Raw genomic sequence first — 21,562 nt, forward strand, 5'->3', positions numbered from 1 at the left:
AGTATGAAGAAGTAGGTGTGAAGTGAGGGAGATCAAAGAAAGTCCTGGTAGTGAAGTTAATGATCTTGTCTAGAGGACAGATAGCATAGTTGGGCAGACCAAATCGAATGCTGGCACAGTAGTCCAGTTTAGAGAAGACAAGAGTGGTTAAGGATGCTGGCCGTGCTGAAAGGAAGGAGGTGCCTGATTTTCCTAATATTTTGGGGGTTGAGGTAAGCTGCTGTTCCAGTTTTGGAGATGAACATAGAGCAGGTGTGAGAAGGGTCATAGATGACGCTGAGGCTTCTAGCTGAAGAAGAGTAGGGGAGAGTGTCATGTTTGAATTGGATATGCAGAGTAAGCGATGAGAGAGCGCTTTTTGCAGTGAAGAAGAGCGCCTCTGTTTTGGTAGAGTTTAACATCAGAGAGTGCTAAGCCATCCATATTTAACGGCAGAGAGACAGTTGCAAATGTTGGTAGAGAAGAGAGTTCAGGAAAAGAGAAGACGATTTGGGTGTCCTCCGAAAAGAGTTGGTACATGAACCCAAAGGAGGAGATTAGTTCCTCAAGAGCAGAGGTGAAGAGTATAGAGAGGGCTGGACCTTGTGGAACAGCAACAGAGAGGGGAGTGAAATGAGAGGTATTGTTGCTCCAGGAGACAGAGAATTGGCTCATGCAAAGGTAGGATTCAATTCAGGCAAGGGCTTGATCATGAATTCCAAGAAGAAAGAGAGTATTAAGGATATCAGAGTGATGTTGTGTTATGGATATTTGAAGAGCATGGACCATCACCAACAGGGGCATCATGGCACTAAAGGGACAGATTGAAAAGCAGCAGGAGAGTTAGCGCAAAGTGTGAGGCAGAAAACAAGAAGGTATTTACTGCATGCTGGAGGGGAAGATGATCACAGATGCAGCGGAGCAAAAGAGTTAAAGCATGGCAGAGCTGTGGCAACTGAGAATGAGCAGCCCCCCATGTAAACAATTTGAAAACGTTGGAGGAGATAGGTTGATTGGACAAGAGAAAGGGAATTGCAATACTCCAAAGAACCTGCAAAGAGAGAAGGGAGCACTAAGGGACGTACATGAGGTGTGAGATAGAAGAGGATTTTGCGGAGCATGCAAAGTTTAAACTGCACCGTTAGGCACACTTCGCTCACTTGGGCAAGCATGGACAGGGACCCAGATAATTTGACTCCAATATCGTTCGCTACTGCCAAGGGAAGCGGCATGGGGTCGAGTTCAGCAGGCTAAAAGGCTAAGGACCAAGGCGAGGAGTCAGGGGAGCACCAACCACAAGGACCTCTGTATTATCGCCATTAAGATGGAGCCAGTTGTTACTCATCAATGTGTGGATGGCAGATGTGGTTGGCCGACAAACAGGAGCGACAGCGCAGAGCGGTGGAAGGGAGAGCTAAATCAAGATGAACCAAGATTTACATGTTGTCCGCATAGGAGTAGCACTGAAAAACAAATGAGTGAATCAGTTTGGCAAGATGATGAATATATATATATATTGAAAAGAGAGAGTGCAGAACCCTGAGGTACACCATGGGGGTGAGGTGAAGGGGGGAAGAGAGAGGGATGAGAATGATCCAATAGAAAGGAAAGAAAACAATCAAGAAACTGGCCGTAGATACTCACAGGATGATCAATGGTGTTGAATGCTGCAGGATCAGCAATGCCCCCCTGGTCTACAATCGGAGCCAGATTACTGATTGACAGTGTCAAAGGCAGCAGGCATTTCAAGAAGAATTAGGATATACAATAGGCCAGAGTGCTTAGCAGAGGCGCTAAAGTTAGACACATTCATGAGAGCCGTTTCCATGGATTGAAATGAGTCGAAACCTGCTTGTAGTTGGTCTTGAAGGTCTTGAAGGTTGTGGATATATAAAGAATTGGTATGGCAGTTGAATAAATCCCTTTCGAGAACTTCAGAGTAGTGCGGAAGAAGAGGCACAGGGTGAAAGTTAGCCGGTAGGTTCAGGTCAGCCCCTTGCTTTTTTAGGAGAGGGATGACTGTGGCAGTTTTGAAAACAGAGGGAAAGCAAGCAGATTTGAAGGACAGGTTGAAGAGTTCAGCTAGGTGAGCGGGCACCAAAGGGGCATTAGGCTTGACTAGCTGAGGAGCAAGAGGGTCTGATGGGGCACAAGAGGGGTTAGCGTTCATCATTAGAGATAGAACTTCATCAGTATTTGTTTGACTAAAGTGGGAGATAGAGGCAAATGATTATGGTAGAATAGGCACTGTGTAAAATGTAGGAGGAAGGAGTGTGAGGAAGTTCAGGAGTGAGTCTCTAATTTTGTAAACTTTTACAGCAAAGTATTCAGCTAGGTCATTAGCTGTGAGAGTCGAGTTGATATTCATAGACTTTTGAGGAGTGGGGGGTGGGTTTTAGCATGCCCTGTAGCTGGTGAGAATGGTTTGAGTGAGTAAATGAGGGTTAGGTAGAATTTGCTTTCACTCTATGAAGAGTGGACCTGAAAGAGTTCAGGACAGAGAGGTTGAGTTGTGGGTCCTCATGCAAGTGGGTATGCCTCAATGTGTGCAACAGCCATTGCATGTCTGTGTGGAGAGAGAGAGTGTATGAATGGGGTGACCCATGGCTGAGGATGCTGAGACAGGGGTGAAAGTAAGCAGTGGGAAGTGAGAGGAAAATGAGTCATATAGTAGCAATTGAAAGCTGGAGAAGGCAGTGTTGATGGAAGCAGCATCATGTGTGAAGGAGTAGAGTAAGAACTGTAGGTCAGAGAGAAAGGGAGCATGGCAGAAGATTTACATTTCCTTTTAGTAATAGGTAAAGCAATTGATGAGGAGCATCATGGGTGAAGGAGTAGAGTGAGAACTGTAGGTCAGAGAAAAAGGGGGCATGGCAGAAGGTTTACATTTCCTTTTAGTAATAGGTAAAGCAATTGGTGAGGAGAGTCAGAGGGTGGAAAGGAGATGGCAGTGGAAACAATTCAGTGATCAGGTATGGCTGATGTGACAGTAGTGCTAATAGCTGAGAGAGAGGTGGAGTTGAATAAGACATCCAAAGAGTTACCTCCTGTGTGGGTAGGTAGATTATGCATAGAGCGGAGAGCATGGTCACTAAGAAAAGACTGAAATCAGATTTCTGAGAAGTGGTTGGAGAAGGAAGGATAACATCACCCAAGAGAATGAGGTGATGTTTAGTGGAGAGAGAATCAAAGAATCACCCAAGATCATCAAACAATGATCCACTGGGACCAGAAGGGCGATGTTGATGATGTGAACCGAGTAAGGCAGAGGAATAGTAGAAATGTTGAATTCAAAAGAGGTAGGAGAGGACGTGGCATTGAAGATGTGTGAGGCATTGAGGCAGGAAGAGAGTAGGTGTCTGACGTATCCTCCTGTGCCAGTCAATCGAGGAGAGTGAATGAAGGATAGTTTGGAGTCATGATGGTCTGCCAGAGTAGCAGTGTCAGATGGAGAAATCCAGGTTTCAGTGATAGTAAGAAGGTCTAGGGGAAGAGAGGTGGAGTTAAAAGGAAGTTTTGTTGCATACAGACTGAGCATTCCAGAGTGCAAGTTTCAGTTGATTAGGTAAGGAATAGTATAGATGTTGCGTCTCAGAGGAAGCAAGTCGAGGTGGATAGGTGTTAGAGGAGGTATGGTTAGCTTGTCGCCTTAGTTTGTTCTTAGTTGTTTGGTGATACATTTTTTTTGTTTACCACAGAACATTATTCTCCACAATGTTCGATCACTGCAACTTGATAGAAATTAACCAAAGATTTGTGTTTCCTTCACATAATTAATTGAACTAAGACTGCATTTGGTCAGTCCATTTTTTCTTGCTACTTTCTAATAACATCTCACAGTTGGATGTTTGTTTAACTGCTCCTCTGCCATTTTGTTGGGCCTCCTATATTATTTTTTTTATACCAGTGGTTTGGCCCATAATGTTCTGTATTTGAGGAGTTAGCCGGAAATGGGATTTACTCCCTAGCCAACTGTCTGGTGCATAACTCCCGATGTATTAGTTAACACACTAACAACGTCTTCTTATGTAGCGCACACTTCAACCATTGACGTTGGAATAATCAGTGGCAGGTGTCAAACATGCAACATGCAGGTTGAGCACACATATCAGTAGAGAGCTCGGAGCTCAAGCTGATGTGCATTAAAGGTGTGGCAAGTGTTTTGTTTTCCCTCTTGCATTATATATTTCTTTGACTAGTATAGAATGATGCACTATTGGGACTCTCGTGTTCTGGCTGAAGATATGTGACGATAGAAGATCGAAAAATCACATGGGACCCTACCACTGTACACTGCCGTAAGCGAAGAAGCATTTTGCGCACACATAAACGTCAAATGCGCTTGTGTATCAGTAAATAAAAAAGTGCAACTACATGGTGATAATGGTAATGAAAAGGTGGACGCACAAATGCTGTTTGATGTGAATCACTCGCAAGTCTAAAGTTAATTTGCTTGTATCATAACAAGAAGCAAAATAGAAGCTTCTATGAAACATGAGCAGATGCTATTTTTATGCAGAATTTAACAAATTGGAAAAGTTTCCCATGCTCACTGTTTTATTTTTGATAACATGAATTTGCATATTTGTTGATGCTGAATGAACATCTGGTATCAATGTGTGTTCACGTTTGTTTAAGCGTTCGTTTATTTCAAAATTGCAAAATGAAAACCTATCATGGCCTCGCATCCATAACGAGGTTATACGCATTACTCTATTTTGACAATGAAAACAAATTTTGAAAATTATCCCATGCATTGAGTGTTATTATAGTACAGTTTGTACGAAGAAATGTATGTTTGGAATGCAAACTTTGCCATGACAAACAATGGTCGGCAATTCATTCTGTGTAATGCACGTCCCCCAGAAATGTTACAGTTCTGTTTTCAGTTTTGGCTGAAAGATGACACTTTTTTGTCATTGAGTTGAGCAAATAACTGTTGTTTTAGATAGGAGCAGATGGCACATTTAGGAGACTACTCATCCGCCTTCAGTGATATGCCTCTAGATTGTCCTTGCATTTTTTTTCTGCAGTTTTGATTTGTTGGATGTGAACATTGTGTACATATTCCACTTGTAAGTGTTTGCCTCAGGCTGTCAATGTACTTTAAAGCGTTCTAGATCTCCAAGACTTTTCAGAACAGTGGTTGTTTTGGTCTTACTATTGTTTGAACTGTATGTATGGTTTCCATTATACCTCGATTACTGTCATTACTTGTAATGCTGTGAGCGTTATTGCTTTTCTTTACATTGTCAGGCATGTAGTGGGGGATGTTAACTCAATGGGTACAGTAATGGTGTCACTCTTAGCACATTGAATCTAAGAAAAGCCGGCACGAAGGTGCAACGATAGTCGTTTCAACCCAGACAAATACTATAAAATGCACCATGAGTTATAGCACTGACACAGTGACAGCTGCATGTGTCCGCCAATCAAGATGCATAATTCAGCGAATGAAAGACAATAATGTATGCCTTACTGGTTTGTTTTCCTTATATGGCATATCATACACCTCAGCTGTGTCTCCAACTCCAAATGAATCAGACAATATCAAGTTAGAGGAAACATTACTGAAGTCTTGCAGTATTTCAGACATCCAGTGAGCTCCCAGCTAACATATGTGTTTGGTGGCAAAATAGTAAACCCTCCTCAATGCCTGTGTTATGTTATGTTATGTTATGTTATGTTATGTTATGTTATCTTTTTGTGGTATCCAGGCACCCGGGCAGATCTGAAAATGAAGGAGGGCTACTAGGGCTTATTTAGTGGGTATGAGAGGGACAAGCGCAAGAGAGCTTTGTTGTGCTGTTGGAAGATTCAGTTTGGAAAAAAACTGTCACTGTGTGCTGGTTTGATTTTAGTTGGTAGTAGTTCTGTGGTGTTTGGTGTATGAGTGTTTGCATGGAGAATTGTGTATGGCTGGCTTGGTTTCTTGTTCAGTGTTGCATGGTGTGTGCAGTTTGTGGTGGTGTAATGTTTCATTGCGGAAGAGGTATGTCATGTTTTGTTCTGTGTTTTCGGGTGAGTCAGCAAGATATTGGAGTGTTGTTAGTGGGTTGGTGGACAGTTGCATCACATTCAGCTAAGGCCGATATATTGGCTACCCTCAACATTCTTCTAGTTACCTTCACAAGTCACAGACGTGTGTTACTTTGGATACTCTAAAATGTTATTAAGTGCATCACATTGGTTACCTTCACAAATCATCTTAAGTGTGAAACATTGGCTGCCTGCAAATTCTTCTAACTGAAAAAAGAATTCCCCTTCAGAAGTCATCTAAGTGTGATACTTTGGCTACCCTAAAAATTCCTCTAAGTGCAACACATTGGCTACCCTCAACATTCTCCTAAGTGCAACACACTGGTTAACTTCCCAGTTCATCTGAGTGCAAAGTATTTGCTACCATCACAATTCTTCTAGTTGAAATAGATTGGCTACCCCCTTTACAATTCATCTGAGTGCAAAGTATTGGCTACCCTGACAATTCTTCTGAGTGAAATACATGTTTTCTTCTTTTTATGTGTTTATTGGTTAAAAAACAAACCTTACACACAATATTAATCAAAGACAATCAGAACACAGTAAAATAGCCTAATACCAAACATTGCATTAAGAGGACGTTATATTACCACTTATCTAACGACGCTCGTTTTACAGACATAAAAAATAAAATTGTTAAAATTCTAAAACCTTATCCCCATAAATTAGACTAAGGGCGGATCTCCATATACAATATTCAGCAGCCATAATACACACTGATACTGGCCTCCTCCTTACTCGTCCCATGATTAACTCAGGCAGTATTGGCCAAGCTCATGGTTGAAGTGGCCATGGTGTGACCCGGTTGCATAATTAATGGCATGTCCCATTTTGATCCAGGATGACTAAAGGTTCTGTGCAGGTTGCCAAGATCACATCAACCAATTTAGCCATTATACACTTAAGATCATGCTGGTGCTTTGCCAATTCAGTGCACAGAGTCAAAAGGGCACACATCTTAGCTGGTAAAATTGCAAAATTAGAAGGTGATACTGCAGACCTCCCTAGGATGGTCCGCTGTTTTGTAGTCGCATCACCATTCTCCTGCATAGTTTCTTCATACAATGCTTCCACACTTGATTCAAGTGCCTCCAAATTCGGGCTCGCTGATAGGTTCGTACTGATTACAATGAAGTGTCGAGCAGCCCAGAGAATTTAATTTCCGATTATATAACACATTTCCAAGAGTGATCCATCATTATCAATAGTAAAAGAGTGATCTGTATTATATAGGTCTGGGTTAGTAATTAGTGCCTTAGAAGTCGCAGTCTCTGGTGGCAGATCTATTGCCAAAGAAACTGCTGGTGTGTAACCAGGAAGTTAGTTATTTTAAATTGCTTGTTGGGTGCGGGTTTGTTGTTAACTATGCCCTTTGCCCCTTTTTTCATGCGTGGCGCACCTTTAAATGAGCCATGGTTCCTGGGTGAGCTACGGGCTCGCTTGCCAGACTTAATGCATGTACTGTATAGACAATATTTTCTTTTGACAGAGTATTTCATAACTACACCAGGAAATTAGAGCACCCCCAGAGAGGGGGTTGGAGGGAAGAGTCTTACCTACTAGCCGATGATGATAGCGTGACTCTAGACAGGGGAAAAGAGAGGTATAAAGAAGACCTGGGAAACTGTCCAGCTGGTCCTACTCCAACCACACGAACACAGGAACACTATGTACACTCCGCACAGAGTGTAGTAGATATAGTCCCAAACACTTCCTCCGGCTCCAGTGGCGATGAACAGTTAAGGACGACTGCAAATTTCCAAGTCATCTCCAAATGTCAAGACAAAGCCTTCCCCACACAGGAATACTCTGCACACTCACATTGGCTACCCCCAAAATTCTTCTAAGTACAGGACATTGGCTACCCTCGTGATTCATTTAAGTGCAACACTTTGGCTAGCTTTGGAGCCCAGCAGGCTAAATGTGTGCCTGAGTTCATAACAGTGGCTATCCTCTATATATGCACCTGACTTCAATACAGTTAGTATACTTTACAACCTACCGAACTTCAAGTACCTAACTTCAGCTATGTAATTTACAATACATTACATTAAAGGAACAAATGTCATTGGGCCTCATTACGACCCTGGCGCAGTGGGTTTACGCCAGCGTTATTCGCGGCGGACCCGTCCGCCCTACTACGAGTTTCCGTAGCGCCATGGAGCGTTTTCCGCCTGGTTTTTCCGGGCGGAGAAATCCATGGCGCTACGGGACCTTGTCGTTAATTACGCCACCGTATTTTACGGTGGCGTAATTAACGCCTTCCCCACTCCCATTATACCCTATGGGGCAAAAATGGGAATGGGGAAGGGTAAAATGGGGGATGGGGATTTACCGCCCCGCCAAGGTCGGAATGGGGCGGAAAATCCGCCAACCCCCATGGCGCTATCGGCAGCTTTCCGCCGTGCTCCATGGTGCATTTTGCACCGCGATTTCCGCCAGGGTCGTAATGAGGGCCATTGTCTTTTACCTGAAGGTGGCTGCAGAGAGTTTAGGGGCTTGGCTTGGTGCCCAGAGCAAACAGGGCAAACAGGGGATGAGAGCTTCCCTAGGGAAGCCATTTGCCGTTTGTCCATCACTGGATCCCAGGCAAGGCTGCCCTGGGAGGGCTTCTGAAGTGCAGCTGTTCCGGTCACCAGGGGGTAAAAGAAATATCGAGGCTTAGTACCACAAAATGAAATCACGGGTTGAAAAGATACAAGTATTTTTTATTTCTGTACAGCTATCTGGCTCCCAACACCTCACAGTGGGTACCAGCAGAGACAGTGAGGGGTGAGAGTGCTGGACATCCTAACACATACATTTTTATACAGTTTCTAATCTTTGTCCAGCCCCTCTCCAAACTAATATGTTACATGCTAGGGTTCGTGCCCAGTTCACATGTCAAAAATTACAATATTGTACAACGGATTTAACAAGTTTGCATGTCCATGAAGTTACAATGATGCCCTTGGTTCTCTGATCTACAGTAAGCCTTGTTTCATGAATTGCTACAATGCAGTTCAGCAAAAGCACACTGTCTGAATTTGTTCTACATTGTCTCATTGTTTATATGAGGATGAGGATTGTGAGCACAGACAACACTTGGATTGCAGCTCATTCGAGTCACAAGGTTTCTTTGCATAGAACAAACAGTCTGCTCTCAGTCAGCCTAAACAAAACATTAACAAAACTCAAAGGTCATTTGGCTCGGCTGCAAGTTGAAAACACAGTACACCATTTTAGAACACGAAGCAGGAGTCAAAATAAAAATGGCGAGTGATTCTGAAAATGGCAGTGGAGTTGAGTCAAAAATTTCAGACGTGGTGTTTCGTGCAAAGGCAAATGGGCTTAGGCCAATATTGATAAAAAGGTGGTATTATATGAATACAGTTTGAAAAACCCTCCTTTTGGCCTAAGCCAAGAGCATTACTCAAACATTTGCTTTACTCAAAAACCCCACGTCTCCATTCCGTACATCCTGAATCACATTCTTCAGAAATATCGATCGCAATAAGTTCCTGGATAGCAATATCCTTCATTACAAAAACATTAGCAGTTGTCCTGGGTGCATGTACCTTTGATCCTAATGTACCTATAGTTTGTGCACAACATCCTCCTAACAACAAACATATGGCAGGAAGACATTGTATACAACAGCAACAAAAGAATAGAACACCAATAACCATCATTAGGACTGCAAGGAGATTCCAACCCAATAAACGTAACAAGTCCCAGAACCAAGCACTAAGATTCCAGTTTCCCTCTGGGACATGTACTTCCATACTCAAGGTATGCAGATTTTGTATTCCCTTGAATATGGTAGGGGGGGAGTCAGGTACGAAAACACAGCACGTAGATCCCACCAATTTACATACCCCATCATGCTCAGCTAGGATGACGTCTAACCCCAAAATGGCACAAAGGATTTTGCTACATCACCCAAGACTTGTGAAGGACTATCACCATTCCCATCCTGCCTTGGACGAGCTCTAGAGCCTTCAGAAGTGCTAGCCACATATACCCCTGGTAACAAGATACCCAAATAACAAGTGCCAATCTCTAGGTGACCATGGATAAGCTTCATTGCCTCAAACAAAATAAACCGATCTCCTACATACAAAGGTCTGTCCTCACTGGTTAGATTTGCAATGTTGGTACAACCCTCAAATGTACCCATTGACTGAGAACCATCCCTTTGTGTACAGAAGGAAACAGAGTTGGGGCTATGATTGATAGTATAGGAAGGAAACATGGCATCCCGGTTGCCTACAGGAGCCATCTTGAAAGAAATTAATGACTGCAAAGGTCTAGAAAGTCTATCGGAAGGCCTAATAGAAGCAACATTGAGTTTGCTCCTATTTGCAAAGAGGGAACATCCCAAAGGTGTCAGGACTCGTTTCTCAAACTCATTTCAGATTAATCCCATCGAAATTCCCAGAAACACTATAATGCCAACAACCAAAGAATAGTCCCCTGAGTGAGGCAAAGCATGCAGTAGCTAAAGGAAGAGGATTAATATACCAGCCCAATCCCTTTTCCCCGTGTTGTGGCAAATGTGAACACACCCAGCAATTTGTTCTGTTTAGAATCGCATGGGTCGCATTCATGATCAATAGAAGAGTGTTATTATGATAACCCTGTCTATGTTGGGAGTCCCGAGGAGGAAGAGTGTGCTGATGCACGAAAGGTGGAGACACAGTGGAGATAATTTCAGTAAGTCTCAAGCAGACGCACCCCTTCAATTTACCACAACCCAAGCAAAAATACAATTACTAAGCAGACCAGAACTGTGATTAAAAAACAATGGGTCCTCAGGGACCATGATCTTTGATGTACAGAATCTTTGTCAGTGACAAGACTAATAGTGTCAGCCACAAGACCAATAGCTTGTTCCACATGAGTAGATTTAGGAAACAACATTGTTTCTCAGAGTCCGTTTAGAAGCCTCTCAGTTAGGCTCTTTTAGTTCATCCATCGGTGGCACCTGACCATGTTGCATATCTTGCTTGAAGGTAACTTTGCCGGTCCCTGCCTCTTATTTATTTTTTCCAGTGAAAGAGTGACAAGGGACTGGCTAAACGGTGGTTCCTTGTGGGCACAGCCAATGCTGTGCTGTTAGTCTGATTCCTCGGACGCAGATCATACCTCAAAACTCAAGGTACGGCGTGATCTGCGAACAGTGTTGTTGCTTCCTGAAGGCAATGATGGAGCAGAAGCAAGATTGCTTGATGGTGCAGAAAGATCCGAAGAAGAACTTGAAGGCAAAGCAGCAGTCTCCCCAGGCCCCACAGGCTCAGGAAGGATTCCGGGACACCCTCGGTGTTGGTCAGAACAGATTTGTGATGCGCAACAGAATGAACAATTTCCTTTTCTTCTCCTTCGTTGTGAGGCACAGGGAAATGTATCTTCTCGATGTGTGTTGCGTGGATCCAGTGTCATTTTCAGTCTACTCGTACAGCGGTCTGTGTGGCAAGGAAGACTTGGTACTGTCCTCTCCAGTGAGGTGCGGGACAGGAGGCTCTTTCAAATGACTTGATGAGCACCCATGTGCCAGGTCAGAGTAAATGACCTGGACCCTCGTATTTTACTGGGAGGGATTCTCGCACCTGTTGATAAATCAAGTACAAGTTTTGAGTTAACTGGTCACAGTACTCAGAAAGGAGCAAATGCTCTATATCTTTAAACTGCTTGGGCTTGGGTATATTCCAAATATTGGCTGGTCTCCCCATGATTATCTAATAGGGAGAGAGCCCAGTTCTCGTTTGTGGGGTCATGTTCATGGACAATAGAGCTATCAGTAAGGCACATGGCCATTTCAAATGGCTACTGACACAAATCTTTGCCAATTTGTTCTTCAATATATCGTTGTGGCGTTCTACAAGTCTGGCACTCTGAGCGTGTCTGGCTGAATGGAACCATTTATCGACCTGTAATCCCGCGCATACTTGCAGGATAACAGCAGCAATAACATGTGGACCATTGTCCAACCAAATGACACTCGGCAAACCAAACCTAGGAAAATATTCCTTCAGCATGTTTTTCGCCGTTGTTATTGCTGTGGCATCTTTTAAAGGAAAGGCTTCAGCCCACTTGCTAAAAGCACATATAACTACCAGAACATACTTAATTCTGACAACGCTCCATTTCAATTAAATTGATGTGTATAACCTCAAAAGGCACAGAATGGGGACCAAAACTACCCTTCGGTGTTGATGTACCCTTCTCCACATTGTGCTGTAAGCATACCATGCAATTTTGGACCAAACGCTCAGCAGTTTTTGGGATATTTACATTCACCCAGACGGGTTCTAACAGTTTACAAATCTTTCTAGCACATATATGAGTTGGACCATGAGCCATCGTAACCATAGCAGTGACATAAGCATCGGGTAGCATCCATCTTTGCTTGGCATTATCTATCCAACAACCTTCATCGTCTAAACTTGCTAAACACTCAGACCATTGCTTAAGCTCTTCTGAAGTAGCATCAGCCTGAATGTCTTTTATACAATCAATTCCGTTGTCTATTATACAAGTGTTAGTGGCTTTTCTTGTTATATACATTTCAGAATACAAATCAGTGGCAGTCTGTTTGGCTATCCTGTCAGCAAAAGCGTTTCCTCTCCCCTCATCATCTGTTACTTTCTGGTGTGCTTCGTACTTCATTATCTAGCTTAGCTAGTTGAGTAGGAAGCGCAAGTGCTGAGAGTAGCCAAACTATCAAAGTGCCATGCTGTATCTTAGTTCCATGTGAGGTCAAGAAACCTCTCTCTGCCCATAATCTACCAAAGTTGTGAACCACCCCAAAGGCATACTGACTGTCTGTAAATCTATTCACATTAGGTCCTTCAGAAAATTCACAAGCTTGGGTCAATGCGATAATCTCTGTGGCCTGAGTTATGCGGAATTATTTTGGTTTCCACAATAGTGCTTAATGTAGTGATGGCATAAGCAGCAGTGGATGTACCATCCGGAAGTTTGAAGCAGGTGCCATCACAAAACAGCTCCCCTTGTGGATCTTTTAACAGTGTATCACTTAAATCAAGTCTGCCTTTAGTTTCTTGCTCTGTTTTATAGAGGCAGTCATGTGACGTCTTGTCACTGCAAGCAATTTCTTGCGGAAGAGGCAATAGTTCGGCTGGATATAATGCGCAACATCTCTTAATTTGGATATGCAGTGCAAATAGAATCAGCTTGTATCTTATTAATCGTGCTGATGTGAGATGTTCCGTTTGCGTTCTCTTTAATAGAACGTCTACAGAGTGAGGTACCATCATGCTTAAGGAGTGACCCAGAACCATACCCTCACTTTGTTTTACAGATGCAGAGGCAGCAGAAACAGCTCTAAAACATCTCAGCAATGCCCATGCAACAGGGTCAAGCATGGAGGAAAAATAACCGCACAATCTATTCTTCCCTCCATGTTCCTGCGTTAACATGGCCAAAGCGCATCCATCATAGTCATGCACATACAAAACGAAGGCCTTTTCATAATTTGGTGTGCCCAAAACTGGAGCTGAACACAACGCAGCCATGAGCAGATCAAAAGCTCTCAGGCAATCCATGTTCCACTTTAAAAGAAAAGAAATGCCCTTCTTTGTCAAGGCCAACATTAGTTTTATCATTAATGAGAAATTAGGGATCCACTGTCTACAGTGCGAAGCCATGCCTGTCAAGGCTCTGACCTCTTTCTGTGTATTTTGGGACAGACATGATAGAGATGATTTGTATGCATTCAGGTGTCAGTCTTCTCCCCTCCGTTGACAGGAGATAGCTTAAATAGGCGACCTCCTGTTGACAATATTGAAACTTTTTCAATGAAGCCTTATGACCATGTTCTGCTAGATGAATAAGCAGCAACAGGGTGCCCTCTTAGCAAGTAACTTCTGAGTCTGGTGCTAAAAGAAGATCGTCAACATACTGCGACAACATACAAGTGGAAGACAACTCAAGTGTATCAAGCTGTTCCTTCAAAGCTCTACTGTAGATGCTTGGACTCTCAGTGTACCCTTGTGGCACACAAGTGAATGTAAACAAGTGTCCCCCTAGGGTGAACACAAACAAGTATCTACTGTCAACATGTACAGGAATACTAAAGAAAGCATTCTTTAGATCCACAACAATAAAATGAGGAGCTGAAGCTGGAATCATAGTTAAAATGGTAGTTACATCAGGCACAATTCGAAACTGTGGAGCAACAATCTTATTGATAGCACATAAATCAATAATAAAATGGAAAGGAATCACATTATCCCCTTTCTTATACACTGGTAAAATCAGACTATTACACAAACTTCCTGCAATTTCCTCAATCAATCTGTGATGTACAAAATCAGAGACTATACTCTTTAAAGCTTGTTCACCGTCAACTGAAATCTTATACTGTGGAATACGTGGTAGTTTAACACCTGGTTTCAACACAATTTAAACAGGTTCAATATGTAAAATACCAATGTCATTATCATCAACTGCCCATAAACATGCCGGAACATTATCCAATTCAGTCGGTAAAGGCCTAGTCAAGAATTGAGAAGCAGAAGTTTGCTGAGGTGAAATCGTCAAATGCACTCTATCCGGAGAACAATAAATTACCGCATTTAATTCTTTCAACAGATTTTCGCCACAATTTGTCGTAAAAAAAAATGGACATGAATCAGTGAATGGCCCCAGTGAAATCGGTACCGGCTGAGAAACAGGACTAACCACTGGCGTGCCAGAGAACCCTACAGAAATGTTATTCTGCCCTGACAGTGGGATATCTGGAACCCGCAAATGATCAACGGAACACTTCTGTGCTCCTGTATCTAGCAAAAATAGATGCTTCCTATTCCCCGCCTTCATTTATACGTAGGGCCCTTTCCGATCAACAGGAATAGGTATTGGTTCCAGACTCTTCTTTGGGCTGCCCTAACGGAACAGTACATCATCAAAAGCAAGATCCTCAGAAAGATAGACAGCTGAAGGATTATCAAAAACATTCCTATTATCAACACTATGCTGCTGACTATCTTGTGGAAATGACTGTTGGTTCTGAGAGAACTGACTTCTATCACAGGACGGCCTCTGTATCGTCTACCCATGGTACCATATGTGTTATTCGATCGCTGCTGAAGGATCGGTCATTGTGCTCGCCAATGACCTTCTTGTCTGCAATAGGCACATTGGTTCATGTGTACAGGACCCATTTGCGCATTATTCTGAGGTGCAAACTGACTTCTAAACTGTGTATTCCCACCTCTAGTTCATCTTACTATTTGCTGCAACAATAATTTTGTCTTCAAGTCTCCCTTCTTCTTTTCTATCCTCTCTTTCTCATTATTGACCCTATTTTAATAATACTGAACCATGTGCAATACTTCAGACTGCGATTTTGCTTGCCAGGCACTTTCGGAAGTCATAATTTGTGATTGGATATCAGGCAACAATCCACGCACAAATGTATCTACAAACAGCCTTTTTCCTGACTCGGTACTCAAATCCTGACCGCTAAAATCTGAAAACACTTGTTCGAACCGATTAAAAAACTCAGTAGTGCCTTCAGATTTCCACTGGATGCAAGCTGTAAGATTGTCTCAAACTATTCTTCTCTCTGGAACTAAAGTCTTCAATGTGGTTACTATTCTGTCTGGCAGTGTCAATATCCCTTGTGGTGGTCTCTCACCAGCATTCCTTTCTCCATCTATCCGTACCAAGTTAACCCATGCATCACCCAATCCTGCCAAATCATCTACAGTTCTAATCTGCTTCCATTAATCAGCAGGTAGGATCACAGGGAATAACAAGTCTATATCACCCAGCTTGAAAACTGACAAATGCAAGACAGATTCAATTTCTTTATATAATCCTGTTGGATTTTTCCTAATATCTGGAATCATCTGTCTAATGGTATTCACTTCCTGTCTGGATAATGGGACATGAACAAACTGAGATACATAATGAGCTTCAATAGTAGTGGCTGCTGCACCTGTTGCGACATTAGCTGGAATTTCTACTTTAGGAACAAATGTCAGAGGAACTTCCCTCATCGCAATTGGGAAGTAGGCAATTCTGAACGTTCATTAAGCAACAAAGCTAAATCTAGCAACAAAGTAGTCAAAGCAGTATCAGGTGAAAATGCTCTCCTATAAATGACCATCAAATTTGCGAGACAACAAACCTTTTTCTTCATACACTCATCCTGCAGGTACTCTACCATTACCTGTAACACTTTCCTTTGCATTGCCGGAGCATACCGACTAAATGTGTCATATACTTTAATGGGAGAAAATGAAACATCCGAAATCCATCTAAGCGCGTCTCTTGTGCAAATAAGCGTCTCTTCACTCACTGGTTTACAAGAGGGAAGAAATTGTTTCTGCACATACGAAGCGTCTACTCTATCGCCATCCATATGTTACGCTCACCTGATATCCACGGGGACGCCAACCAGCCCTGGTTGGATGATTTGCACTCTTGAACCCTCTCCCGGTCCCTTGGGAAGGCCTCTGGTTAAAGATGGGTCTGCAATATAGGAGAGCTGGATTCAATACCAGATTGTCTTTATGTTTTCCCACCTCCCTTGGCCTCAACTCCTTCCTCCCCCTTGGGCCTTCTCCTCACCTTAATATTGTAAAAGGTGGATTCTCCATCCTGCTCCTCGTGGCAGGGGCGCGTAGATGTGGGGGCGTGCAGCGACCAAGTTACTTCACTGGTGCAAGCCCCCCTGTGGGAATCCAGCCCTGCTGCGACTCCATAGGTTTGCTGCTTTACAGTCTTTATATGCAGTTCTTATGTTTCTCTTAGTTCAAATAATAATGTCTTGCTTCTTTCCTTTTAGGTATGGAAAGGTATTTTGGTGTTGTCATGCAGTTTTGAAGATTAGCATGGGCCGGTAGGTGAAAGCGTGGTGTGCGCGATGCTGTCCGGTGAGTAATGTGAGTAATGTCCTTTTATATTGCTAACCTGTGTCTCTTCTCTCCTTGCGGGTTGCGATGTTCCTCCCTGAGCGCCGTAATGTTCCAGCAATGATACTGACCAGGAGATGACTACCCAGGTAAGAATTGTGTGGCTTTCTTCATTCGGGAGGAAACATGAGTAAACGATTACTAATGCTGTCTTTCTTCTCCTCTTTCCAGGTTATGGTATTCCAGAATGCATGCAGTGCCGGATGATTGAGTTCATACCTTCAGGTTAGTGGAACTGAAGTCAGCGATGGATTGAAGACAGGATGCTATTCCAGGTAAGTTTCGTAGTTTTCTTTCTCTCTCTTCAGGTCCTTGGTTTCAGGTAAACTGGCATCAAAGAACTGGACACGGTGAGCGTTACGCTGCCCACAGCAGAATAACGCAAAGCATGTGTGGGTGTTGTTTAAATAATCTCAGGTAAAGTAGTCCAGATAAAATAGTCCCAGGCCTGCCACACCCAAAGTAGTCCAGGTAAAGTAGTCCCAGGCCTGCCACAACCAAAAGACTAGACCGCATAGCTCATTTCCTTGTAACTGAGCTATGTGTGTGCCTCCATGTTGGCTGAACACCCCCAGGTTAAATAGTCCCAAGTAAATAGTCCCATTCTAATGTTGGTCTTCATGATGGTTATGAGCCTGGATGAGGTTTTAAGGCCTTTGACCTGGCTCAAACTGTAAGGCCGACCTGTCAGTGAGGGCCAGGGGCAAGGGTCATGACACCATATCATCAATCTAACTCCCTCTTAAACTACTTTCTCCGCAGTGTCCCTTGCGTAAGCTAAGACATTCAAATCCCTCAACCCTTGTGGGATATCCATGTCCATCACATCACTCCACATTTCAGCCAAGTGCCTTCCCATCCCCGCTATCAAAATATTCTGTTTGTGAATACTTTCTTGGTCAAAAATTGCAGTTAAGACAGCTGATTTTTCACCTTCTTCTATACATTTCTAGCCCATGCATACAATTCTCTTTTCCTAGCTTTTGATACTATACCACAAGTGACTCACTACCTTTGGATCGGCAGTCGCCCCTTCAATCGCCACAAGTGGAGCAGAACCACTTGGTAAAGAAAGTTCAGATACATCTTGTACAAGGGGTATTGGAGACACTACCACTGAGGGAAACGGGCGGTAAAGACGGAATTACGGGAACAGCAACTGTCAGTAAGGACGGAGATGCAGAAGGGGGAGCAACAACAAGAAGAGGAGTGACAACTGGAAGAGGGGCAACAACTGGAGGAACAGGAGCAACAACGGGAGGAGATGCAACAGCTGGAAGAAGTAAAACAACAGGGAGAGTCACATAAGGAGGTGGTGCAGTGGCAATAGTTCTACGCTCATTTAAAAGCTTATCAATTAGCTAATCTGAGGCATGAAAGTCCTGAAACAGATATATTTTCTGTACCCCAAGTTGGAAAGTCCTATCCACACTTCTAATAGATTCTGACTGTTTCTGTTGATCATACAATAATGCTTTCTCAGAGTTAGACATATGTCGACACGCGTGTTTCTCTTTACTCTTAAGTTGCTGCATAGCTTCCTTTCTCTAATTCTTAATCACATCAAAAGCTGTAGGACTAGCCTTTTTCTTTGACAGTATAGACTCTGAATACTCTGTACGGGCAATTTCAAAACTACCATGAACTGGCCACTGAAATTCAGAAGCATGTCTAGTTTGTCTGTGCCAAATTGAATACTGTACTACCAAGGCCATACTTACAGTACATAGTACATGCCGTCGAACCCTCAGGTGGCACCGGTCGGCCATATTCCAAATATTGTCTTTCTCTGCGGAATAAACCCCTGAAACAGGCAGACAATTTCCCAGGCATGTCAGATCACTGGTGTTACCTGGCGTTGTTTGAACTCGCGAGCGAAAGTCTACAACCAAATATCAGGATACTTAGGAATTGGGCCTAAAATACAAAGCAGGTCCGATCGGATTACAAAGGATCCTCGTGGTTGGCGATTTTGGCAAAGAGCCCACCTCGATATGGGGACCCTTATCAAGATGTCCTCTCAAACCACATGCTCACCGTTCAGGGATTGGATCGTGCATTACTGTTGAGGTGTCGCGTCTCATACAAAGGGGCCCCCTTTTTTCTCACTCTCTGATCCCAGTCCGATAGCCCTATCTTCTTTTCAGTGAGGAGACATCAATTTTGAGGGTCCCTATTCGGGCGCCATCTGAAAGACCAAAGAAATATCGAGGCTTAGTACCACAAAATGAAATATGCCAATCACCTGTCAAAAAGATACAAGTGTCTTTTATTTCTGTACAGATTCCAAACAAACAGATAGCTATCTGGCTCCCAACACCTCACAATGTGTACCAGCAGACACAGTGAGGGGTGAGAGTGCTGGACATCTTAGCACACACATTTTTATACAGTTTCTAATCATTTTCCAGCCCCTCTCCAAACTAATAAGTTACATGCTAAGGTTCGTGCCCATTTCACATGTCAAATATTACAATATTGTACAACGGATTTAACAAGTTTGCATGTCCACGAAGTTACAATGATGCCGTTGGTTCTCTGATCCACAGAAATCCTTGTTTCAAGAATCGCTATAATGCAGTTCAGCAAAAGCACACAATCTGAGTTTGTTCTATGTTGTCTCATTGTTTATATGAGGATGAGACTTGTGAGCGCAGACAACACTTGGATTGCAGTTCATTCGAGTCACAAGGTTTCTTTGCATAGAACAAACAGTCTGCTCTCGGTCAGCCTAAACATTAACAAATCTCAAAGGTCGTCCGGATCAGCTGCAAGTTGAAAACACAGTCCACATTTTAGAACACAAAGCAGGAGTCAAAATCAAAATGGTGGATGATTCTTAAAATGGCAGCGAAGTTGATCGAAAGTCTAAACATTTCAGACACGGTTTTTTGTGCAACGCGAATGGGCTTAGGCCAATATTCATAACAAGGCAGTATTATATGAATACAGTTTAACTGGGGGACAAAGTCCAATAAGAACCGAATGGGCAGGCAGGAGGAGTGGGGAGGGAGGGTCAGTGAATGGACAAAGGTGGATGGGAGAGGGCAGAGAGAAACAGTGAGAGAAGGCTGCCAAGACAAACAGAACAGAACACCTGACCACCTTAGCCAATTGCTAAGGGGTTGAGTGGGGAATGCAAGAAAGCCAAAAACAAACAAAGAACTGAACCACAAAGACAGGGTACTCTAGCACACCAGCTAAAAAACTGATTGGAAAAACATGTAGAAACACAGATATTTCCCTCCAAAAAAGAACCAACCAGGCCAATAAATGGATTGAAAATCCAAGACTCAGAAATGCAAATTACACTGGACAGATCTGGGAAATTATCCATCCTGATCAGAATAGATGGGGGGTACAACAGGGGTGTATCATCGCCCCCTTTCTTTTCATTCTTTATCTGTCTGATTTGGTAAAGTGGTTGGAAGAATCAGCGTTGGCCAGTCCAAAGATCAGTAAAACAAAAATAAATTGGATAGCCTACGCTGATGATATCGTCCTATTGGATTACACACAAATAGGCCCACAGCGAATGCTTGCTGCACTTGACCAATATGCAGAACTTAACGAATTGAGGGTTAATTCCCTCAAGTCGAAGAATTTGGTATTTAAACATCCGTTGAAGGGCACCAAGCTTTTGAGGTGGAGTATGAACGATCAAAACATACCTATTGTAAAAGAAGTCTTCTGTTTGTGATCAATAGTTAGATCTTTTCCAACTAAAGCCCATGCGACAGATATCCTAGAGGCAAAAATCATAAAATTTGGCTCAAATATGAAAAAGATCCTAAATAAGTTCTGCACATTTTCTCTACTGCCCGTTATCAGGTATTTTGTCGGCAAATGTTTTACTGACAACTGAAATTGTAAAACTGTAGAAAGAGTTGAATTTGGTTGGAGTATATTTGTGATACGTGTCAAGAACCAGTTAGAATATTATGTGTCGGGTAATTATTTAAAATACACTGTTTTAGTTGATGAGGAGGAATTAAGAACTGTTGGTATAAATTGGTCACGTTTTTCTTTTGTTTTTCATTTTGTTTGTTCTTGCTTTCTTCTTGTTTTTTATTAGCAATGTTTCAGTTGTTGCTTATTAATGTCCTGGTTGAATTTTATTATTAATGTATGATAAATGAACTGTATTTTTTCCTACTTTGTGAAAAGTCAAACTATCTTGTTTTTCTTTTGACTAAACCACAATGTAAAAAAAGAAAATACATAAAATACAGATACATCGCCGCAATACAGCACCTACCAGGCCCTAAAACTCCTTACCAAGTGGTTGTTGAATAGGAATGCTACAGAATAAAAACAGGAAAGGCAGAGGAAAGCAGAGAGAGCTGGTTGCTAAGTCAAAAGGAAAGGGACACCTGACTGCCTTGGCCAATTGCTAAATAGTTGGGTGGGGAAAGGAACAAAGACAGAAACAAACAAAGGACTCAACCACAAAGACAGGATGCTCTAGGAGCAGACCTGCTAAAAAATCTGCTTGGAAATACAAGTAAAAACGGATTGTAAAACACAGAAAAATGCCTCCAAAAAGCGCCAACCAGGCAAAAAATGGATTGGAAATCATAGTAAAATACAGATAAAACCCACCAAAATGCACCAACCAG

Source organism: Ambystoma mexicanum, chromosome 3q, assembly GCF_040938575.1.
Source record: "Ambystoma mexicanum isolate Mex_15411 chromosome 3q, UKY_AmexF1_1, whole genome shotgun sequence".
Lineage (NCBI taxonomy): Eukaryota > Metazoa > Chordata > Amphibia > Caudata > Ambystomatidae > Ambystoma > Ambystoma mexicanum.